Source organism: Canis lupus, chromosome 8 (assembly GCF_003254725.2).
Source record: "Canis lupus dingo isolate Sandy chromosome 8, ASM325472v2, whole genome shotgun sequence".
NCBI classification, from domain to species: domain Eukaryota; kingdom Metazoa; phylum Chordata; class Mammalia; order Carnivora; family Canidae; genus Canis; species Canis lupus.
Window position 1 is genome coordinate 68,353,755 of NC_064250.1, and position 25,534 is coordinate 68,379,288.

The 25,534-nt window shown below is 41.4% G+C and overlaps 1 protein-coding gene across 5 annotated transcripts in view; it reads left to right on the forward strand.

Annotated features, from left to right (window-relative positions):
* Positions 1-25,534, forward strand: part of EML1 (EMAP like 1) — a 212,469-nt gene that overhangs the window by 91,182 nt on the left and 95,753 nt on the right. The window contains exon 1 of one of the 5 annotated variants that reach the window (XM_049113470.1): positions 24,450-24,469. The exons of the other annotated variants lie outside the window; for them this stretch is intronic. The gene's annotated coding sequence lies outside the window, so the exon portion shown is untranslated. Of the gene's footprint in view, positions 1-24,449; positions 24,470-25,534 lie in introns of those variants that run through there. 5 annotated transcript variants of the gene reach the window in all.

The window sequence follows — 25,534 nt, forward strand, 5'->3', positions numbered from 1 at the left end:
ACTCCCAGTCTCTTGACTTTCTCCCACTTTTATCTAGTATTCACATTTCAGGTTGAATTTTAAATAGATCTCAAATAAAGAATCAAACTGCAAAGTTTGACTCTGGAAAATGCTACAGCTCAAATGCACAAGTATCCTTTTTACATGTCTTTAAGAATTGGAGAACTAGATGGCCAATTCATATTATTCATATTCAGAAATGCTCTGTAGAAGTGATAACACTATGGAAATGTACTCTTAGCCAAATTTCCCAATGTGTTTGGTTGGGGGTTGGAAGCAGGGTTTTGAATGTGGAGAGGCAGATGTCTTCCTGGCTAGATCTGAATACTCAGTCCCGTGGATTATTAGGGTGTTCAAGGTCAGTATCCCCCCTTTGAATGCTCAGTGGAGAGAGCCGAGGATGGTGGGGTGCAGCAGCCCCCCTGGATGTGTGCTGCAGAATGCACCTGCATCCTGGCCCCAAGGCGCTGCTCCCATGGGACCATCAGCAGCTGTATGCTGGGGCTTGTATCTTTTGTGGAATTTGGAATGAAGAATTCTCAGTGGGATTTTCAACACCAATCTAAGAGGGTATAATTGGGGTGGGGGGAGTTGGGAGAAATATAATTCCTCTGTGACCATTGGAATATGTAATACTGGCTGATTAAAAAATCTTTTCCTTTTTTTTTTTTTAAAGAAAAACTCTGCTATGACCTTTAGATTCAGAAATAGTCCAATGTATATTTTTCCTTTCTTTATTCAAATTGAATATTTTTTTCATCTTTTTCTTTCTTTTTTTGCATCCTGCCTCATTCCATTAGGTATTTTTTTAAGATTTTATTTATTTGAGAATGAGAGAGAACATGAGAGAGAGAGAGCATGAGCAGGGGGAAGGATAGAGCGAGAAGCAGATGCCCCGCAGAGCAGGAAGCCTGATGCAGGACTTGATCCCAGGACCCCAGGACCATGACCTGAGCTGAAGGCAGATGCTTAACCACCTGATCCATCTAGGCACCCACCATAAAGTATTTTTGATATCTTGTAACACGTGAATAGGTTTCCTAGATAGTATATATTTTTTCCTTTTCTTTACTGAAAAATGGCAGGGTTTTTTGTTTTTGTTGTTGTTGTTGTTTCCTTCCCTTAAAAATAATAAGTTTCTAGAAGTATCATTGATGTGCAAAAATCTGGACATACATAAATGAGCAGTTTGGTAAGTTTTGACATATGCTATATCTGTGAAACCATAACCACAATAAAGAGTATGAACATCATCATCCCCTAAGGTTTTTTGTGCACCTCCACTATCTCCCCTCTGGGTGCCCCCACCTTCCAACCACTGACCTTCTGTCCCTGTAGCTTGGTTTGCATCTTGGGTAATTTTGTATAAATGGAATCATACAGCACATACTCTATTTTCTGGCTTCTTTCACTGAGTGTGATTATTTTGAGAAGCATTCACGCTGTTACTTTTTTTTTTTTAATTTATTTATGATAGACATAGAGAGAGAGAGAGGCAGAGACACAGGCAGAGGGATAAGCAGGCTCCATGCCAGGAACCCGACGTGGGACTCGATCCTGGGACTCCAGGATCATGCCCTGGGCCAAAGGCAGGCGCTAAACTGCTGAGCCACCCAGGGATCCCCCATGCTGTTACTTCTATCAGTGTGAAAATGTTTTTATTACTCAGCAGTGTACCTATTCCGTGGACATACTATAGCTTGTCTGTGCATTTATTGGGCGACGGACATTTGGGCTGTTTGTAGGTTTGGCTGTTGCAGACCATGCTGCTCTGAACTTTTGTGTCCAAGTCTTCGTATGGACGTATGCTTTCATTTCTCTTGAGTAGACATCTAGGAGGGGAATGGTTGGCCCAACCAATGGGTGTAAGTTGAATGGTTTTCCAAAGTGGTTGCACCATTTTGTATTCCCAAAGCAGGGCATCAGAGATCTAGTTGCTCCACATGTTAACCCACACTTTTTTGGTGCTATATCTATTTTGACATTAGAGTCATGCTGGCATATAGATGAATTTAGAAATAGTCCCTCTCTTCCATTGTCTGCAAAACTTTATATAAACTTGGTATTATTTCTTCCTAAAATGTTTGATAGAATCCATCAGTGATATTATCTGGGTATAGTATTTTCTTTGTGGAAAGGTTTTTAACCATAAATTCAGTTTCTTTATTTTTTTAAGATGTTTTTTATTTATTCATGAGAGACACAGAGAGAGAGGCAGAGACATAGGCAGAGGGTTAAGCGGGCTACATGCAGGAAGCCTGATGTGGGACTTGATCCTGGGACTCCGGGATCATGCCCTGAGCCAAAGGTAGACGCTCAACCCCTGAGCCTCCCAGGCAAGTTACGTATTGCTATAAGGTCTTTAAAGAGGTAATTACAGTTAAACGAGGTCCCTAGGATGGGCCCTGATTGATAGGACTGGCATCCTCTAAGAGGGGGAGCTTAGGATACATACGTGTACAGAGGGAAGACCATGTGAGGACATGGGGACGAGGTGGCGTCTGCGAGCCAAGGAGAGAGGCCTCAGGGGAAACCAGCCCTGCCAGCACTTTGATCTTGTACTTCCAGCCTCTAGAACACTAAAGAAATCGTTTCTATTGTCTGAGCACCCCTGTCTGTGACACTTTGCCATGGCAGCCCTGGGAACCCCCCACCCTCGTAGGGCTGCTGGAACGGTCTGCATGCATACTGCACGTACCCCAGTGGAGAGCCTGGGCCCAGGGGCCCACGGCTCACATGTGGTGTGCAAACATGACTGAGCACTCTCCGTCCTCAGGATCCTCGCCTGGAAAGAGGAGGGAAGCAATCAGAAGTTGCTGGTGTGCTCGCAGGCTGGGTACTGATGTCTGGGTTCGTCTCGTAGATGTCTGACAGTTATAGTTCCAAATCCTCACATGCTCATTATTCACCAGTATTTGCTCCAGTTTTATAATTAAAAAAAATAGGGGTACGAGCTGGTCAGCTGTTGTTTTGAACTGGGCATTTCTCTGGATGCCTTTGTTTTCTGTTCAGCAAGCTCCTTTTGATCCTTTAAAACTCAGCCACTCAGCACTGGGAAGCCTTCTAGACACGCCGGGCTCACCCACGGGCCCCTCTCCATGCTTCTTGGGAACATCAGCTTGTATTCTCACTCTTGCACTTCTGTTAATGTTGTTGTCCATGCTCTGGGGCTTTGCACTTTGCATCTCCACCTCCCAGCCCTGCCTCTGGCACAGAGAGCGCAGGGATGCATGAAAGCATGAATATGGTTGACCCCCAAATGGCACAACATGGGTTTGAAATAGCATGGATCCACTTATATGTGGGGTTTTTTTTTCAATAAATACACTCCTATGAAGGTATTTTCTTTGCCTTTTGATTTTCTGAATAGCATTTTCTTTTCTCTAGCTCACTTTATTTTAAGAATATAGTGTGTAACACGTACAACATACAGAGTATGTGTTAATCAACTATTTGTTGTCGACAAGGCTTCTGGTCAATGGTAGGTAATTAGTAGTTAGGTTGTTGGGGAGTCAAAAGTTATATGTGGATTTTTGACTGTGGAGGGAGGGTCGGCATCCCTAACCCCGGGTTGTTCAGGGGTGAACTCTATATTATTTTCTTGAAAGCCAGTCATTCAAGATGGTTGACAAAAAGATTAGGGTACCTATTTTTTTTTTAAGATTTTATTTATTCATGAGAGACACAGAGAGAGGCAGAGACACAGGTAGAGGAGGAAGGAGGCTCTCTGCGGGGAGCTTGATGCGGGACTCGATTCCAGGACCCTGGGATCACACCCTGAGCCAAAGGCAGACACTCAACCACTGAGCCAGCTGTGTCCCTGGGGTACCTATTTAATGTCATAAAATATATAGAACAAAATTGGCCATTTTAACCGTCTTCAAGTGTACAAATCTGATGGCATGAATTACATGCACAAAGTTGTGCAACCAATACCACCCCTATGTCCAGGATTTTTTCATAGCCCCAAACAGAAACTCGGTCACCAGCAGCAACGGGCCCATTCTTCCTCTACACCCCCACCAGCCCCTGGCAACCTCTAATCTGGTGTCTGCCTTTATGAATTTGCCCAGGCTAGATATTTCATATAAGTGGGATCGTGTAAGAGTTGTCTTTTATGACTGGCTTGTTTCAGTTGACATACTATTTTCAAGTTCCATCCACACTGTAGCAGGTGTCAGAATTTCATCTCTTTTCATTGCTGAATCATATCCATTGTATGGATGCATCCTATCTTCTCTATCCACTCATCAGCTAGTGGACACGTGGGTGTTTCCATCGTTTGGTTGTAGTGCATAACACTACTCTGGATGTGAGTGTGCTAATGTCTGTTCCAGTCCCTGTTTTTGACTCTTTGGAGTGTATACCCCAGGAATGGAATGGTGATTCTTCGTTTAACTCTTTGAGGAACCACTGCACTGTCTCTAGTGGCAATGTGTGAGGTCTGGTCTCTCCACATCCTTGCAGGGCTCATTACTTTCAATTTTGTTGTTTCTTGCCATCCTGGTGTATGTGAATGGGTGTCTCATTGTGGTTTTGATGTACAATTTCCTAATGACCAAAATAATGTTAAATATCTTTTCACGTGCTTGTTGGCTGTTTGCGCATCTTCTTTGGAGAAATGTCTGTTCAAGTTCCTTGCCCATTTTTTATCGGGTGGTTTCTTTTGTTATCGAACAAAATGGTCAAAATCTTTAAAAGTGTCCTCCTAGAAAATGTGTATCCCTCCTAATACTTGGCTTTCTAGGAAGCTTATTGTCTGAGGGTCTAGATTGACAAGGTTATTTTAATCATCTTCGGTTCCTCCCCACTCCCAGTCTCTTGACTTTCTCCCACTTTTATCTAGTATTCACATTTCAGGTTGAATTTTAAATAGATCTCAAATAAAGAATCAAACTGCAAAGTTTGACTCTGGAAAATGCTACAGCTCAAATGCACAAGTATCCTTTTACATGTCTTTAAGAATTGGAGAACTAGATGGCCAATTCATATTATTCATATTCAGAAATGCTCTGTAGAAGTGATAACACTACGGAAATGTACTCTTAGCCAAATTTCCCAATGTGTTTGGTTGGGGGTTGGAAGCAGGGTTTTGAATGTGGAGAGGCAGATGTCTTCCTGGCTAGATCTGAATACTCAGTCCCGTGGATTATTAGGGTGTTCAAGGTCAGTATCCCCCCTTTGAATGCTCAGTGGAGAGAGCCGAGGATGGTGGGGTGCAGCAGCCCCCCTGGATGTGTGCTGCAGAATGCACCTGCATCCTGGCCCCAAGGCGCTGCTCCCATGGGACCATCAGCAGCTGTATGCTGGGGCTTGTATCTTTTGTGGAATTTGGAATGAAGAATTCTCAGTGGGATTTTCAACACCAATCTAAGAGGGTATAATTGGGGTGGGGGGAGTTGGGAGAAATATAATTCCTCTGTGACCATTGGAATATGTAATACTGGCTGATTAAAAAATCTTTTCCTTTTTTTTTTTTTAAAGAAAAACTCTGCTATGACCTTTAGATTCAGAAATAGTCCAATGTATATTTTTCCTTTCTTTATTCAAATTGAATATTTTTTTCATCTTTTTCTTTCTTTTTTTGCATCCTGCCTCATTCCATTAGGTATTTTTTTAAGATTTTATTTATTTGAGAATGAGAGAGAACATGAGAGAGAGAGAGCATGAGCAGGGGGAAGGATAGAGCGAGAAGCAGATGCCCCGCAGAGCAGGAAGCCTGATGCAGGACTTGATCCCAGGACCCCAGGACCATGACCTGAGCTGAAGGCAGATGCTTAACCACCTGATCCATCTAGGCACCCACCATAAAGTATTTTTGATATCTTGTAACACGTGAATAGGTTTCCTAGATAGTATATATTTTTTCCTTTTCTTTACTGAAAAATGGCAGGGTTTTTTGTTTTTGTTGTTGTTGTTGTTTCCTTCCCTTAAAAATAATAAGTTTCTAGAAGTATCATTGATGTGCAAAAATCTGGACATACATAAATGAGCAGTTTGGTAAGTTTTGACATATGCTATATCTGTGAAACCATAACCACAATAAAGAGTATGAACATCATCATCCCCTAAGGTTTTTTGTGCACCTCCACTATCTCCCCTCTGGGTGCCCCCACCTTCCAACCACTGACCTTCTGTCCCTGTAGCTTGGTTTGCATCTTGGGTAATTTTGTATAAATGGAATCATACAGCACATACTCTATTTTCTGGCTTCTTTCACTGAGTGTGATTATTTTGAGAAGCATTCACGCTGTTACTTTTTTTTTTTTAATTTATTTATGATAGACATAGAGAGAGAGAGAGGCAGAGACACAGGCAGAGGGATAAGCAGGCTCCATGCCAGGAACCCGACGTGGGACTCGATCCTGGGACTCCAGGATCATGCCCTGGGCCAAAGGCAGGCGCTAAACTGCTGAGCCACCCAGGGATCCCCCATGCTGTTACTTCTATCAGTGTGAAAATGTTTTTATTACTCAGCAGTGTACCTATTCCGTGGACATACTATAGCTTGTCTGTGCATTTATTGGGCGACGGACATTTGGGCTGTTTGTAGGTTTGGCTGTTGCAGACCATGCTGCTCTGAACTTTTGTGTCCAAGTCTTCGTATGGACGTATGCTTTCATTTCTCTTGAGTAGACATCTAGGAGGGGAATGGTTGGCCCAACCAATGGGTGTAAGTTGAATGGTTTTCCAAAGTGGTTGCACCATTTTGTATTCCCAAAGCAGGGCATCAGAGATCTAGTTGCTCCACATGTTAACCCACACTTTTTTGGTGCTATATCTATTTTGACATTAGAGTCATGCTGGCATATAGATGAATTTAGAAATAGTCCCTCTCTTCCATTGTCTGCAAAACTTTATATAAACTTGGTATTATTTCTTCCTAAAATGTTTGATAGAATCCATCAGTGATATTATCTGGGTATAGTATTTTCTTTGTGGAAAGGTTTTTAACCATAAATTCAGTTTCTTTATTTTTTTTAAGATGTTTTTTATTTATTCATGAGAGACACAGAGAGAGAGGCAGAGACATAGGCAGAGGGTTAAGCGGGCTACATGCAGGAAGCCTGATGTGGGACTTGATCCTGGGACTCCGGGATCATGCCCTGAGCCAAAGGTAGACGCTCAACCCCTGAGCCTCCCAGGCATCCCTTAGTTTCTTTAATAAAGCTATTTAGATTCTCTGTGCATTCTCTCATGAGATTTGGTTGTTTTATCTTTCAAAGAACTTGCGATTTCACCTAAGTTATTAAACTTCTTGGTATAAAGTTGTTCTTATTATTCCCTTCTTATCCATTAGTGTCTATAGATCTGTAATGATATTACCTCTTATTCCTGACACTAATATTCTGTGCCCTTTCTCTTTTTTTTTTTCCCCTGAGTAATTTGACTACAGGTTTGTCAATTTTATTTATTGTCTCCAAGAATGAGTTTTGGGTTTTATTGATTTTTCCCTATTGTTTTTTGTCCTATTTCATTGATTTCTGCTCTGAGGTGTATCACTTCCTTTCTTCTGTTTCCTTTGGGTTTCTTCAGTAGAAGCTGAGGTCATTTTCCTTCTCTCCTTTTTCTTTTAAAGATTTATTTATTTATTTTAGAGAGAGAGAAAGAGAGAGCATGAGCAGGAGGGGCAGAATGAGAGGGAGAGAGAATCTCAAGCAGACTCTGAACCAAGCATGGAGCCCAACACAGGGCTCGATCTCACGACCCTGAGATCATGACCTGAGCTGAAACCCAGAGTTGGATGCTTAACCCGCTGTGTTACCCAGGTACCCTAGACTGTACATCTATTTTTTTTTTTTACCAATACCAGGATGTTTTGATTACTGTAGCTGTGTAATGAGTCATAAAGTCAGGTAGTATTATCAGTTCTATAACGTTGTTGCCGTCTTCAGCATGGCGTTGGCTATTCTGGGTCTTTTGCCTTTCCATATAGATTTTACTCATATATGAATTTATGAAATAAAACAAAGAAAAAAGAGACCAAAAAAGTACTCCAGACTCTTAAATACAAGGAACAAACAGGTGGTTGACAGAAGAGAGGTGGGTAGAGGGATAGGTGAATTAGATAAAGGGATTTAAGAACACATTTATCTTGATGAGCCTTGAAATATGTAGGGAAATATTAAATCATTATATTATACACCCGAGAATAATATAACAACACTGTATGTTAATAATACTTCAAAAAAATAGAAGACTAGAAAAAGATTTTTTAAAATTCCATTTAGAATCCGTTTGTCAGTATTCACAAAATAGCTTGCTAGGATTGTGCTTGGGATTGTGTTGAATCTGTAAATCAATTTGGGAAAAATTGACATTATAACAAAATTGAGCCTTCTAATCCATGAACATGGAGTATCTCTCTCTTTCTTTAAATCTTTTAAAAAATTTCTTTGTAGTAATTTTACATATAGATCCTGTACATATTTTGCTAGGTTCATACCCAAGTATTTCATTTTGGGGGCACTGTTATAAATGGAATCATTTTTAATTTCAAATTCCACTTGTTCGTTGATAGTATATAGGAGAGCAATGGACTTTTGTGTATTAACTATGTATCCTGCAGCCTTGTTATAATCACTTACTAGGTCTAGGAGTTTTTGTTGATTCTTTGGAGTTTTCTACATGGACTATCATGTCATCTGCAGACAGTTTCATGTCTTCTTTCCCAATTTGTATACCTTTTACTTCCTTTTCTTGTCCTCTTGCAGTCACTAGGATTTTCAGTGTGATGTCTAATAGGAGTGGTAAGAGGGATGTCCTTGCCTTGTTCCTACTCAGAGGGAGAAAAACATCCAGTTTCTTACCATTAAGTGTGTCTTTATCAAGTATTCCTAGTTTGCTAGATTTTCTCTTTATCACTGGTCTTCAGCAATTTGATTTTGGCTCATGTTTTTGGTGCTTGGGGTTTATTGAGTGTATTAATCTGTGGGTTTATCATTTTCATTACATTTGGAAAAATTTTAGTTATTATTTCTCTGATTATTTTTTTGTTCCCTCCTCTCCTCCCTTTCTTTGGGGACCTGAGTTACAGACATATCAGGACATGTGAAGTTGTCTTACAAACTTCCTGGTGTGTATTCCCGTATTCTCTCTCTCCCTCTCTCCGAACCTCATTCCAATCTGTTTTCTCTGTTTTTCATTTTGGATAGTTTCTATTGCTATTTCTTCATACTTACTAATTTTTTCAGTTAATCTCATCTAGTAGATTGTAGTTTTCATCTCTAGAAGTTTGACTTTTTATCTTCATTTTTAAAAGATTTATTTATTTGAGAGAGAGAGAGAAAGTGGGAGAAGAGGCAAAGGGAGAGAATATTCAAGTAGACTCTTGCTGAGTGTAGAGTTCGATGCAGGGCTCAGGACCTAAGCCAAAATCAAGAGTCAGATGCTTAATCAACTGAGCCATCCAGTTGCCCCTAAAAGTTGGACTTTTAAATATATATATTTAAATATATGTAAATATATATATTTATCTTCCATGCCTCTATCTAACCATATTCAATCTTTCTTCTGGCTCTCATACATATAATACAGTTATAATAACTGTATAATTTTCCTTGTCTACTAATTCTATCATTGCTGTCATTTCTGGGTTAGTTTCCTTGGTTGATTCTTTTCCTTATTATGGGTCATGTTTTCCTGCTTCTTTGAATGCCTGGTCATCTTTTTTTCTTGGATACGAGGCATTATGAATTTTACCTTTTGGGAGCTAGATATTTTTATATTACTATAAATACTTTTAAGCTTTGTTCTGGGATGGCTTAAGTTACTTGGAAATAGTTTGATCCCTTTGAGCCTTGCTCTTAAGCCTTGTTAGGGGACAACCAGCATTTAAGTTGAGGGCAAAATCCTCTGAGTTCTCCACCCAATGTAAACCTGTGGATTACATGGTTTCCCACCCTAGCTGATGATGACAGGGACTATTCACAGCCCTGTGTAGGTTCAGGGGGTTGTGCTCTCTATTCTTTTTGGGTGGTTCTTGCCCCAGTGGGGGGTAATTTCCTCACAGGTAGGTGTTGATCAACCCAGCTGAAGACTCAAGGGTCTTGTCCATAGATTTCCAAAGTGTTCTCTCCTTGTGGCTCTTTCCTCTTCAGTGTTCTGCCTTGTGAATTCATGGATTTTTCTGGACTTCAGCTCTTTATCCCCAACTTAGGGAGACGTTCAGGCTTCACCTTGGTTCTGTTCCTGCCTCACTTCTGGGAAACTCCAGGCTGTATGCAGGGTAGTTGTATGGTCTCCTCTTTTGCTTACATTTTTTTTTTAAAGATCTTATTTATTTTTTCATGAGAGACACAGAGAGAGTCAGAGACATAGGCAGAGGGAGAAGCAGGCTCCCTGCGGGGAGCCTGATGAAGGACTTGATCTGGGATCACAACCTGAGCCAAAGGCAGAAGCTCAACCACTGAGCCACCCAGGTACCCCAAAACCTTGCTTTTCTGACTTTCATCCCAACAATTGAAGGACGGGCTCCCATGTAGGGGAATATTGTCTGAAACAAATGGAAACTCTCCAGTCTAGAAGACACCTGGTGTTATGGGGAATGGAATTATAGAGTACTTTAAACAGAAAATGTTATACTAATGAAAATTAATAGAAAAATAATAAGATTTGCTTTTAGTTTTTTCTTTTTACTGAAATGTTTTGAAACCATCATATCAAAGAAAAATTTATTGAATTGAAGCTATCTTTTAGATATTTTTTGTTAAGTCCGTTTAGGACCTGACCACATTATATCTAGATTGTATCATAGATGTGACAAATGAGTATTGCAATAGTCTCCTTGTAAAATAACATATAGATGACAGCTTTAGACCTCTTTCAGGTTCTACGCTATGCTCATTATTTTGTCCTCTCTCCCCTTCCCCACCTCCATAGTTTAATCCTTCCTTTCGAGGTTGAGTTTGGCAATCCTGTGTGACTTGCATGGGCTCTTTCCCTCCTCTCCCCGTCCAGCTGTCCCGGGAATTGCCCCTCCTGCCCTCGGCGTTCCTCACACCGCCAACCTTTGGAGCAAAGGCCAAGTTTTAAGGCATTCACTTCACATGTTACTGGGACTTTCTTTCCTGTTCAACTCCAGAATCTCTTGTTTGCTTTAAAATTGTAAAGTAGAGAAAACAAATTAACCTTAAAGTCTCTAAGTCTTTTAGTTTCTGACAGAAACAAGAAACAAAGTTGCTTTTGCAAAGATAGAGGGGTGTATGTGTGTGCATGTGTAAGTGTGCATGTGTATTGGGGGGAACATGTATGTGCATGCATGTGGAGGGAGCACCAGTATGTGGGTGTGTATGTGGGGGGGCTCATTGTGGTATATGTGCATATGAATGGATGTGTGCCTGTGGAGGGGCACGTGTGTGTGCATGCATGTGGAGGGAGTGCCAGTAGGTGAGTGTGTATGTTCTTGTGGCTCATTGTGGTGTATGTACATATGAGTGCATGTGTGCATGTATGTGGAGGGACGTGTATGTGTGTGTATGCATTTGGGCTCATTGTGATGTATGTGCATATGAGTTCGTGTGTGTGTAGAGGGGCGTGTGTGTGTGTTCTCATTGTGACGTATGTGCATATGAGTGCATGTGTGTGCATAGAGGGGCATGTGTGTGTGTGTTCTCATTGTGATGTATGTGCACATGAGTGCATGTGTGTGTGTAGAGGGGCATATGTGTGTGTAGTATTAATCATTTCAGAGATTTCAAGGAATCTTAGGGCTCCATGGAAAGCCTTTGTTGGCTTGATAACTCCGGTTAGGCAAAATGAAATTAGAGTATATTTCAAGATAATTAACCCATTTTCTAAATGCTCACCTAGAGAATTTCGAGGCTGTTCTTTCTGTGATTGTTCTTATTCATCCTCTCTGCTTCATTCATTATTCATTGGTTGAAACCCAGCAGCTCACCTGAAATCCTGCTCTTCCCCCTTCACCTGTGCGTTGATGCAGGTGTGTCAGGTCCTCACGTTACGTCTCTAGCTGGGCTTTTTGCCAAGTTTGGGCCTGGGGCGGAGTGAGGACCGGTTAATTGCTCTCTCATCTGTGTTCCTAGATCTCTGTGATGGTTATCTGTGGGCCAGTCTCCTCTGCTAGACTGAGCGGGCTCCGGTTGGGGAGGTCACCGTGTTCATTGGGTTGCCCGGCACTAGGTCTGGCCCAGAACGACACTCAGGAACATTTATTGAACAGGATGGAAAGTCTGTTAGCTTTAAGCTCCGTGTCACTGAAATTCCAACCTTGCTGCATGGTGCTTCTTAGGGTGGCCTTGTGTGTATCCTTCTGGTCTCCAGCACCACTCTTTCACAACCTACAGCTCATGAGAGACCTTTATGCCATTACTTTCCAGATTGCAGGAGCCCTGCTGAAGTTGCTTTGATCAATAGGCAGCGGCTGCATTTTTATATCAAGGACTGCTGTAGAGTTCTTTCAGTCAAGTATACGAATGTTAGCCTCAGCATCCATCGAGACAGGTCTACTGAGCAACCATTGAGACAGGTCTACTGACAGAGAGGGTCAGTTCTTGTAGTTTCCTGGGAAGTGATGAATTCAGAGTCAGAGCTTAGGTGGCAGGTCCAGCCCAGAGATGAGCAAGACTTGGAGTGCCTGACGGACCCAGGCGATCACAGGAGAACTGGGAGTCTGAGAACAGAAATAAAGCTGGTGCCCGTCAGCCAGGAGTGGAGAACAGGGCTGCCAATCTGACAGCAGAGCTGGAATCCAGACCACCTGAAAATGATAGAGGGTATGTGGCTTCGTATACTGACCGTGTCTACATTGCTTTTGTGATTGGATGCTCTGGAATGGTTCAGAGTGTGATGATCAGTATAACGTAAAATGGAGAGCCAGCTTTTATAGGAGATGTCTGCCTGCAAATTATTGAGTGAAAGATTGCTATTCCTTACCGCTTACATGATCTGAAGTGCTAAAACCTGGTAATGAGGTGTTTTTAAAATAGTATTTGTCTAATATTTTAGGAAAGGCAAAACAATACAAAAATTCTCTATATATTTTACTTAGTACCACGCAAGTCCCACTGGAATTAATGCTTGTCATTTGGAGGGACAGCATAATATGGGGCAAAGAGTAGATGTTTCCCAGCTAGCCTTGGCATGCTGCTTTTTTTATCTTCAGAAGATTTAGAAACCTAACTTCTCCAACCTTATCTATGGTATGGGGATGACATCTAAGTGGGAGAGTGTTGCAGGGACTGGAGATGAACCACATAAGGTAGAGCATCTGACAGTAGCAGGTGGAGAAGGAAGGGCAGGTGTTATTGCTTTGGTGCTATCCTTACTGTTTTAAATGATTAAAGAAAAGAGAGAACATCTCAAGATAAAGGGGACAGATTCTAAATTAACCTTGAAAAGTATAATAGTCCCCCTTTGACCTCCAAGAGCGTTACTCAAACACCAACAACATTTCAGAGTCAAGAGTCTGTTTCTCTCTCTACATAATGAGACGATCCTATCAACAGGGGACAAAGTGCACTTCCTTCGCCTCTTAAATAGAATAAAACAGACAAATTACTTGATCTTTCTGTGCCACTTTTGACTGTAAAATGGTAATTAAACCCAAAAGTCACATCCACCCAAATGGCTTCATGAAGATCTAGGGTAAAGGCAGAGCCACTGGGTCATCTTTCTGCCTCTGGGGCTAGGAGTGACATAGGGCCTACCTGGACCTGTGACCTCTCCTGTAACTCAGAAGCTGGCATTAGACTAGTTCTCATGAGAGTCAAGCCAGAGACAGGGCTGTGGATGTAACGCTGGGTCCATCCGCTGGCCGCTAATCGTGTGCTGTCATGGGAGGGCACATACGGGACTCTCCCTCACCTGAAGGTTCAATGTCCTATTTCCTCAGCTTGACCGGAGGTGCTCCAGAGGCGGAAATGGCCCCTTTCACTCTAGAGCAGGTCTCTCTCATGGACCAAGCTCTGCCTAGTACTTGCAAAAATTGCACATATCTGTTGTTAATGGTGACTTCACCGATGGTCAGTGTTTGCTTTTTGCTCTTACAAACACTAAGATTAACAACAATGAACTATAGTAATGCTAAACCACTATTGTGTTGAGCATCTATTTGCCATCATCCTGTTAAGGGTTCATACACATCAACGTTTATCCTCGTGAGAGCTTCCAAAGACAGGCGGTGTTACAGCCGGAGTGCTCAGGTCCTTTGCCAGGACTACACAGCTAGTAAGTGATGCACCTGGGAATTGAGCCCTGCCCCAGTTTGAACCCCAAAGCAATGCTCTTTCTCAAGTCTTGGGGTCCAGGCAATCCAAAACAGGGTTCACTGATTGTCAGCCTCCCCTGAGGACTAGTTTTCTGAACCGTGTTTGGCCCTTGACAGAATGGTGACACGAGGCTGGGATCCGTAGCCCCGAGGAGATGTGCCGCTGGCTGAGGATGCGGGGTGTCTTTTAGAGCAGTTAGCCAGCTAAGACATCTGCGGTACAGGCCTCACACCAGCGTGGGTTTGGTTCTGCTCAGATTAAATCTTGTCTGTCCCTTTGCCCATTCCGACAGTTGGTGCAGCCTGAGCGTGGACGGTTTTCTGATACTGAGATAAAGGGACTCTCTACCTGTCATGTGTAAACAGATCCACATGCCTTCCTAAGGAAACGAACAGGTGCCACAGCCCCGGCCACTAGTTCCAGTTCATACAGAAGTTCAAAAAACCCAAGAGGTGAAAAACATAAAGAATATGGTCTTTTTCAAACATCCTCCTAACTCCACAAAGTGCAATGATGTTGGACAAGAATGCAAAAACTTTGAAAAAAAGATAAAGCAGTTCTGTTGTTAACATTGTCTTGATGACATCCGTGGGTAGATTTTGGAACTACAAGAACAAACGTTACTTTAAAATTTATAACTTGGGCAGCCCAGGTGGCTCAGCGGTTTAGCGCCGCCTTCGGCCCAGGGCGTGATCCTGGGGTCCCAGGATCGAGTCCCACGTTGGGCTCCCTGCATGGAGCCTGCTTCTCCCTCTGCCTGTGTCTCTGCCTTTCTCTCTCTGTCTCTCATGAATAAATACAATCCTTAAAAAAATAAAAATAAAAACAAGATAAAATTTATGACTCTCTGAGGTGTTACCCCTGCTGGATTCCCATTTGAATAAAGTTTTCTTTTTTTTTTTTTTTTTTTTTGAATAAAGTTTTCTTTGATGGAATTTGGATGCACTCTCCCATCTTGTGCGGTGGAGTCCTGCGAGGTGTTCAGAAGCTGGAAATGGTCTTTGTCAATTAGCGGTTTGGGTCTTGTTTTTCATTATGCCAATCAGGTTTTTTGCCAGCTGAATTTGAATTTGTGAAGTCATTTGAACAACACTGGCCTTTACTGTACAAAGAAAGGTTAAGAACTAGAGACCACTGTTGCCAAGACACCTTCCAGTTTGTTCTTGAGAGTAACTAACTACCCAAGGAGCAGAAGTAGAAGACTCCATTGCAGGTCAGGGCAGTGGTTCTGGCAGGATTTCCAAAGCACGGGGAATATGTCACAGGGACAACTTCAGCAAGACTTGCAAATAGAGGTTCTCTTAAGCAAACCAGGCTTTTCAGTTTTTAATCATTTGCATTTGAAGGGAGACATTGAGGTTTTCTGCTTTGGGTTTTGGGGATTTTTCTTTTTAAAATATTAAAATAGGATTTTTAATATGAATTTGGCAGTATAATTAAAATAGAGTCTAATTTATGCACTTTTATGAAAGGCATCTATAGAACAAACTGAGGCCATAGTGATGCTAGTTTGCATTGTAAATTTTTAGAACACGGAGCAGGCCTGCATTGCCTTACTTGGTATGCTGTTATATATATAATATCAGCTTGACCATGCAAGGTGGTGTGACACCAGCCAACTTACGCCTTTTCAGTGCTCGTCCCCACAGCTAGTGTGCGCCATCTCTCACAGCTGCTATCTACTCAGACAACCCCCACATTCTATAAATGCATGATTCTATATGCCAGATTATTTTCTGACTTAGAAAACACATACTATTAACCAAACGCTAATTTCTAATTAATTTTCCAGTGCTATTTGCATAACAATGGTCAGATAGCACATAGGAATTTTGAAGGAAATGTTAAACTCAACTTTGGTGATTTTTATCAGTAATAATAACTAACACTAACAACAACAGCAGCCTGATGGTAGCTTGCATTTATAAAGCATTTACTATATGCAAAAATATATCCTAAATGCTCTACGTATGTTAACTATTTGAATAGTGTAACTTGCTGAGATAGATAACTGTTCTTGTCCCTGTCTTACAAATGGGGAAGCTGAGGCGCATGGAAATGAAATAATTTGCCCTAGGTCACACAGCTCATAAGTAGCAGGGCTGAGATTTGAGCCCAGGTGACCTGACTGTCCAGGGTCCACACTCTTGGTGACTAGAGTATACCCCTCTTCCACAAGTACTCTCCAACACTAACTTAGCTCTAGGATGGCTTTTCTCAATTGATATTGATAGATCTTTCTCTGACTTCTTCCTGAGGCTGGAGACCTTCCCAGTTAGGTCTGCCATGGACTAGTGCCCCCCGCCCCCCACCCATGCGACAGCTGCTACACAGCTCTTTCCAGTGAGCAACAAGTATTCAACTTGAATTATCTCTTTGCTGAGATCTCAAGGTATAATAGCAACCAACCTTAACAAGCCAAGTAACAGCAAAGCCAATGGGCAGACCTTATCTCCCTTGGACTCTCAAAAAAGTTATTTTATTTTTATGTTAAAGTCCAACAAATCTGCTTTTTGGAGACAATTCTATGTATTTTGATACAGTGTAGATTTGAGTAATTGCTACCATTGTCAGGATACAGAACGTTTCCATTTTCCCCAGAACTTCCTAGTGCTGTGCCCTCATCCCAACCCTTGGCCAGCCCTGATCTGTGCTCCTTCACTAGTTTTGTCTTTTGGAGACTGTCACCTAAGTGGAATGAGCCAGTGTGTAACCTTCGGAGCCTGGCTTCCTGCACTCAGGATAGAACCTGAAGATTCACCCAAACCACTATATCAATAGTTCTTTCCTTTTTATTATTCTGTGGATTATCACAGCTTATCCATTCATCAGTCAAAGGACATTTGAGTTGTTTCCAGTTTTTACCAAATATGAATAGAGCTGCTCTCAACTTTGGTGTACAAGCTTTCTATTAATGTAGGTGTCATTTCTCTAGGAAGCATTTGGGGATTGCTAGGTCATAAGCTATGTGTATAAGAAACAGCAAAACTGCCTTGCAGAGTGAGCGTATCATCTTCTGTGCCTACCAGCAATGTAAGAGAGTTTCACATGCCCTCTATTCTGGCTGCATCTTGTTTTGTTGGTATTTTTGTATTTTATCCATTCTAGTAGCTGTGTAGGTGGTATCTCATTGTGGTTTGAATTTGCATTTCTCTAATGGCCAGGGACACTGAACATCACTTTCATGTACCTGTTTGCCATTTGGTAAAGTATCTGTTCAACTGCTTTGTCTATTTTTTTTAATTCATGAGAGATAGAGAGGCAGAGACACAGGCAGAAGGAGAAGCAGGCTCCCTACTGGGAGCCCATGTGGGACTCGATCCAGGACCCCAAGATCATGACCTGAGCTGAAGGCAGATGCTCAACCACTGAGCCACCCAGGTGCCCTCTTTTGCCTATTTTTTTTTTTTATTCATGAGAGCCAGATTGAGAGAGGCAGAGATACAGGCTGAGGGAGAAGCAGGCTCCATGCAGGGAGCCCAACATGGGACTTGATCCCGGCACTCCAGAACCATGCCCTGGGCCGAAGGCAGGCGCTAAACTGCTGAGCCACCCAGGGATCCCCGTCCCTTTTGCCTATTTTAACTTGGGTTGTTTGTCTTCTCACTGTTGGATTTTAAAAGCTGTTTATATGTCTCTATCCATAGGCAGAGACAGAAAGACATAATCACCAGTATTCCCGACCGAAACAGTATGAATCCTCTATTTGGAGCATAGAGGTTGAAGTTTGTAGTTCTTAGAAGGCGAGGAGTGTGTGAAAAGGTCATTTGCAAATTTGTACCTCAAGTTTGATTTCTTTAGAGAGATAGGTCTGTGATATATTTTATAAAGGAGTTATGCAGTTTTTTCTTCATAAGATCTTAGCACTTTTACATGTACGTGAATGCTTGATGAGTTCTCTTGGTTGTTGGGTGTTCTCTCAGAAATGCCATAGACACACTCAAACGATATCTGTGTGTATGTTACCTAGAATGGTGATAGAACCTGAATTTATGTGCATGGCAGATTTATATCCAGGAAGCGGAAATTACAAAATGGTAGATTTCAGTGTCGAAGGCTGTGATTATCTGAGTATTCCTTATGCTTCCCTGTTTCCATGTTTTTGTTTCAAGTGTTTCCATTGCCTGAATGCCATTCTTCTTGCTTTCCACATAGATGATTTTATGCTCACTTATCACTTTATATATTCCTTAATTACATAACATTATCAAATTGTCTTAAAATTTTGTGGACATGTGTCTTCTCTACTATACAGAGAGCTTTTGAAGGGTGATAACTGCATTAAACCAGTCATCTTTGATGCATGCTTCATAAGAGATACACATTTACCCAACTATTATTCATTTACCAAATATTTATTGAGTTCCTAGTAGGTGTTACATAGTGGGACGGATGTAGAGCAGTAGACTAGCAGAAAAATGTCTGCTGTCATGAAGTTTACGTTTTATTGATGTTTTCAGAGAGCCAGCTTCTGATTTCATTCATTCTCTTCATTGTTTGTGTATATTTAGCCCATTGGTTTCATCTTTTTGTTATTTCCCTTCTTTCTACTTGATTTTGGTTTAATTTGCTCATCTTTTTCTAGTCAATTAATGTGAAAGCTGAGAATCATTGATTTGAGAATTCTTTCCCTTCCTAATAAAGAGATTTTAAAGCTATTAATTTTACTCAAAGACCCCCTTTGCTGCAACCCACACTTTTGATATATCTTCACTGTCATTCAGTTAAAAATATTTTCTAATTTCTTCTGTGATGTGGTCTTTAACTTAATGATTATGTAAGAGTGTTGTTGGGGCTCCCAGGTAGCTTAGTCACTTGGGCATCTGACTCTTGGTTTCTACTCAGGTCATGATCTCAGGGTCATGCGATAGAGTCCTGTGTCAGGCTCTATACTCCTCACAGAGTCTGCTTGTCCCTCTCCCTCTCCTCCTCCCCCACTGACACTTGCTCTTTCTCAAATAAATGAATGAATAAAACCTTTAAAGAAAAAAGAAGCATGTTATTTAATTTATAAGTACTAGAAGTTTCATAGTTCTCTTGTTATTTTTGATGTCTAATTTAATGCCACTGTCCTAAAACAGCATACTCTTTTAGACTTTAACTTTATTCAGGTCTGTTTTTTGGTCCAGAACATGAGTATCCCGGTAAATGTACCATGTGACTGCCATTGTTGAGTGTAGCTGTCTATACATATCCAGGAAGTCAAAGTGGCTTGTAATGCTGTTCAAACTTTGTTTCTTTACTGATTTCTTAATTAATTGTCCTATCATTAGCTGAGATAGGAATGATAAAATCTTCAGGAATAATTGTGGAATTGTCTACTTCCCATTTTAATTCTACTTTTGCTTCATATGTTTTAAACCTCTATTATTATGATTGTCTTGTCTTTCTGATAAATTGATCCTTTTTTCACTATGAAATGGTCCTCTTTATCTGTGGTAGTACATTTTATTTGATATCTATGATATCTTATTATTAATATTGGCACTCTAGCCTTCTTATGCTTACTGTTTGCATGCTATGTCTTTTTCTGCATTCATTTACTTTCAACCTATGTCTTTGTATTTAAAGTGTGTATTTTGTAGACAGCAGATAGTTGGGCCTTGCTTTTTTCCCCCTGACATTCTTGGACTTTTAATTGATGTGTTGTTGTTTTTTTGTTTTTTTTTTTAATTTTTTTATTTATTTATGATAGTTACACAGAGAGAGAGAGAGAGAGAGGCGCAGAGACACAGGCAGAGGGAGAGGCAGGCTCCATGCACCGGGAGCCTGACGTGGGATTCGATCCCGGGTCTCCAGGATCGCGCCTGGGCCAAAGGCAGGCGCCAAACCGCTGCGCCACCCAGGGATCCCGATGTGTTGTTGTTTTAAAGATTTATTTTTAGAGAGAGAATGACTGTAGGAGTCTGGGGGGGAAGGGCAGAGGGAGAGGGAGAGAGAGAATCTCAAGCAGACTCCTTACTGAGCCTGGAGTCTGACACTGGGCTCAATCCCAGGACCCTGAAAGCACAACCTGAGCTGAAATCAAGAGTTAGACTCAACCAACTGAGCCACCCAGCCACCCCTTAATTGTGTGTTTAATGCAATTATTGCTTTAATGTAACATTTAATGTAATTATTGCTGTGTTAGGTTTGAGTTTATCATTTAAATTTTTTTTCTATTTGTTTGCTTTCTGTTCCTTTCTCCTTCTTTTCCTCCTTTGGATTATTTGAATATAGAATTTCAATTTAATATTTCTTTTTTTTTTTTTTTTAGCTATACTTATTTGCATTATTCTCTAGTAGCTCCTTAGGGATTACAATATACATCTTGAACTTTTCACAGGTCCTTTACAGTTAATAATGTATAATATTAAAATCTTAATAAAATATTAAAACCTCATAGATCCATATCTTCCCCATCTTTATGTTATGATAGTTGTATGTATTACCTGTACATGCCTTATGAATCCCATCAGACAGTGTTATAATTTTCATCATCAACAGTTTAAAGCTTATAAGAATATTAACAGGAAAATGTAAAGGGAAAAAAGTCTTAAAACATTCAGGGTATTATTGCTGCCTCTTTCTTCTTTCCTGAGTGTCTGAGTTTCTTTTTTTTTTTTTTTTTTTTAAGATTACTTATTTATTTATTCATGATAGACACACACAGAGAGAGAGGCACAGACACAGGCAGAGGAGAAGGAGTCTCCATGTGGGAGCCGATGGGACTTGATCCTGGGACCCCAGGATCACGCCCCGGGCCAAAGGCAGGTGCTAAACCTCTGAGCCACCCAGGGATCCCCTCTGAGTTTCCATCTTATATAATTTCCCTTTATCCTGAAGAACTTCTTTGGTACTTCTTGTAATGTAGAGCTTCAGCTGAATTATTTCAGTTACATTTATCTTTTTTCATTTTTATTTTTTTCTTTGCCTTCACTGCCAGAGGGTCTATTTGCTGGATATAGAATTCTGGATTGAAATTGTTTTCATTCAGTACTTTACAGATGCTCCACTATCTTCCACCTTGCAGGGTCCTTCCCCAAGACCAGTTTGTTCTTTGCTGTTTTCAATATGTATCCTTAATCTGATTTTCAACAGTTTAATTGTGAAATACCTTGAGATGTTTTTGTGTTTATTTTGTTTGGTGTTTATTAAGCATTTATGTTGTTTTACATTTCTACCTTCATCACATTAAGGTATTTGGGGCCTTTATAGTTCAGATATTTTTTGCTGCCTTGTTCTCCTTCTTTTTATATTTCAATGTAATATATGCTGGAGTGTTTGAGAGCCTCTAAGAAATCCCCAAGAGACTTGTAATTTTTTTTTCTCAGTTATTTTCTCTGTGTTTTTCACCCTGGACACTTTCTCTGCTCAATGCTCAGCTTTCCTGTCTTTTCTCCAACACGGCCATGCAGCTGTATCCAGTCAGTGAACCTGTAACTTCAGAAATTGTATTTTTCAGTTCTTGAACTTCCACTTGGTTCATTTTTTATTGTTTCTCTCTCTCTGCCAATACTTCCCACTTCTCTGTTGAAATATTCATTCATTGGAAATATCTCATTTTCTTTGTTAGTTCAAATTTTGTTCATTTTGGAGTTGGACTCAATGTATTTCTTTTCTCTTGAGACTATGTTCCATTTCTTGATTCTTAGCATGTTAGCAGTTTTGGATTATATCCTGGACATTACGATGTAAGTTGTGGGGATTTTGTATTCTATTACTTTCCTCTGAGAAGTATCCTTTCCTTCATGTAGTGGCTACTTTCCTTGGCTGGACTTGAACTGCAAACTACTTCTTGGGCCTCTAATCGAGTTTCAATCTTCTGCTGTTAGCTGAGATACTTGAGCCTGTTCCATGAGTGTGATTGCCAGGTCAGGCAGGGCTGAAGTAGGCAGAATTTGGGACTTCTCTCTGGTGTCGTCCCTCCTGTGATTTCCCCACTTTCTAGTGTTCACAGTTTTTGGACTTCACTTCCTGGTTTCTGAGGACAAAAATGGCAACAGGGTTTCCCGATGCACCCTCACCCCCACTGTGTACCACTTAGGTCTGACTAAAAGCCATGCAAAAGGGATTTACTTGTCTGTTTTTCCAAGTGAGTGTATATTCCCACCAGAGTCTATAACCTGCGTTTCTGCTGCAGTACCTTCAAGTAGTTGTTTTCTGGTATAATTTCCAGGCTTAAAATTGCCTTCTACGGGCAGGACAGGGAGGGTGGTACAGTCTCAAAAGGGGTCTGTCATATGTGGAAGCAGAAGCAATCCATGATGCTCAATAGCTGGGAGTAAGAGCATTGGAGCACAGTAATGCCATGGAAGAAATAAATAAAGTTGAGGTGATCCTAGTACCAACCCTACGTAAGGTTAAGGAAGTTTCTCTGAAGAGCTCAGTTTGAGTTGACACTAAAAGAACAGAAGAATTTGATCATGCAAAAAGTTTGTTGAGAAGTATTTCAAGTGGATGGGTGGCTCAGTCAGTTGAGCATCTGACTGCTGAATTCAGCTCAGATCATGATGTCAGGGTCGTGGGACTGAGCCCCTGCATTGGGCTCCATGCTGAGTGTAGAACCTGCTTAAGATTCTCTCTCTCTCTCCCTTCCTATGCCCCTCACCTGCCTCTCTCAAAAAAGAAGAAAAGAAAAGAGAGGAAGAAAAGAATAGAGAGAAAGAAAAAGAAATGTTTTAAGTAAAGGCAACAGCAGATACCAAAACTCTCAGGGCATTGGAAAGAGGTCAGTATGCTGAAGCACTGAGAGTGAAAGGAGGAATGATGTGAAATGAGTTTCAGAGGCAAGAAGACTGTGGGACCCTGGAGGGCTTGATAAGGAATTGGTGACTAGCAATTCTATATGAGAGATTAGGATTGCCGTGGCTGTAAGGAATAGTCACCAAACAGATTTGACCACTTGTGTTGCTTGTCAGAGTAGCCAGACCTTAGCAGGCATGACTGTTAGATAGTGTAAGTCTTGTTGTGTTTTTTTTTTTTTAATGAAGTGTCAATTATTTATATGGTCTTATGGTCCTCATTACAGCTTTTATAACATTGCAATCTATCATATTTTGACTAACAAGGAAGATTTTCATAATTATCTGAAGAGGCTATTAAAATATTTCCTCCGTTCCTACTATATGCCAGCATGAGACCAAATTTTCTTCATATATTTCAACAAAAATAACATATCACAGCAGATTGAATGCATAAACAATTCCAGTTATTTTCTAATATGTCATACATTAAAGAAAAATTTTGAATATTCAGTATTTTCTTTTAAAATTTTTTGTTTTTAAAAACAAAATGTGTTAACATGTAGTTTTCGTTATTTTTGAATAAGTCATGATTAAATATTTATAAAATGCCTGTTTTAATTTTCAATACGGAAGATATCGATGGACATAATTTACACAAACAAAGGCTATTTGTGGTCCTCAGTAATTGTTGTGATGTAAAGGAGTCCTGAGACCAAAAAGCTTTGATAACTGCTGCGTTTAAAGCTATTTTACCTGAGAAAGATGATACATTAAGCCAGTAGTTTTAACTTTAACTCCACAGTGAAATCACGTAGAAAGCTTTTTATTTTGAGTTTTTATTTAAATTCCAGGTAGTTAACCTTATAGTGTGTAATACTGGTTTCAGGAGATAGTGTAGGCCTGTGATTATCTGACCATCCCATCAGCTAGCATCTGTGGCACAAAAGCTAGAAGGCCACGCAGTGGATTTCTGCTATGCAGGAGAATTGAAGTGGGTGCACCCCACCCCACCCCAGCTTTGAGGTCTCTGACGCATGAGCAAGAAACTATGTTGCCCTGTATCTGGAATAGTATAATGGCAAATAAAACCACAGCTAAAAAGAAATGAAAAGCACAAACAGAATGAAAAGACGGTAGCAGAATGAGGCGGAGCAGTTCTAGGTAGTAAAAAGCTGCCCCATGGTTTCTGCGTAAGAGCAGTCGCCTTCCGTTTATAAATCGTTATGAAAAAAAAATTTTTTTAAATCTTGTTATGTTTTTAGCAATGTGCTCGTGCATGGGTGTCGGTCTGATTTCTGGGGAGCACAGAAGAGTCACTGGTTCCTCTCCTTGGTTTAGATGACAGCGCTCGCTGCCAGAGCATGGAGGTGACCGACCGCATTGCCTCCTGGAGCAGCGCGTCCAGATGCAGGAAGATGACATCCAGCTGCTCAAGTCGGCGCTGGCGGACGTGGTTCGGCGCTGAACATCACGGAGGAGCAGCAGGCTGGCTGAACAGGAAAGGACCTACCAAAGGTGGGCACTTCAGATGTGGCAGGAGCCGCGGGCCACCCGCTCGCGTTGCAGGTGTTTGCCCTGGGCAGAGGCCCCCACCCGCCCCCCTCACCCCGACAGAGACGGGAGACTCCGAACATCAGGGAGCTGCTCCCAGCCCTGCCCGAATCGTCACACGAGGCAGGCCTTTGGGGCTTGATGTTAGGAACTGTCCAGCTCCGGGGTGCGTACACCTGTGGGTGATCGGTAAATGCCTGAACCATCCAGGGTGGACTCTGGGAACAATTCTATCAAGTTTAGAATGGAGGTGCTTGCGAGGAGAACCTAGGACAAAGAACCATTCTTGGATGCCCTGGAGGCTGCCCCACGAAACTTTTGATAACTCTCCTTGCACTGTACACGGCACGCCACTGCTCAGTTCAGCCCGGCCAGGAGAAGGTTATGCTGAGCCACAGCGAAGCTCTGAGCCAAGCCCCAGCGGGAGAAGGTTCTCCAGGAGTCCAGAACCCCACATTCATCACTAACTGCCCCCCTTGTAACTAGTAAGCTCCTCCTCCTGGGCACAGCCTCCTGTTTCTTTCTTTTTTTTTTTTTTTTTTAAGATTTTATTTATTTATTCATGAGAGAGAGAGAGAGAGAGAGAGAGGCAGAGACACAGGCAGAGGGAGAAGCAGGCTCCATGCAGGGAGCCCGACGTGGGACTCGATCCTGGGATCCAGGATCACGCCCTGGGCTGAAGGCGATGCTCAACCCCTGAGCCACCCGGGCTTCTTTGACTCTCCTGCTCTGCCCAGGAGAACGTAGCTTAACTACAGAATTTCACCTAGTGGTTCTGGCGAATTTAAATCATCATTATTTCCCCCGTGGCGCCCTATATGTGAAACGAAAAAAGCAATATTTGTGTTTTAAATAACTTTGTAGTGACCTTCTTCTTAAAATTTGGAAGCACAACGCCTTCTATCCTGCTAGGCATAGTCGAATATACATGTAACTGAAACTAGCTTGGCCACTGGAATTTCATCCCTTAGTTTCTTTAATAAAGCTATTTAGATTCTCTGTGCATTCTCTCATGAGATTTGGTTGTTT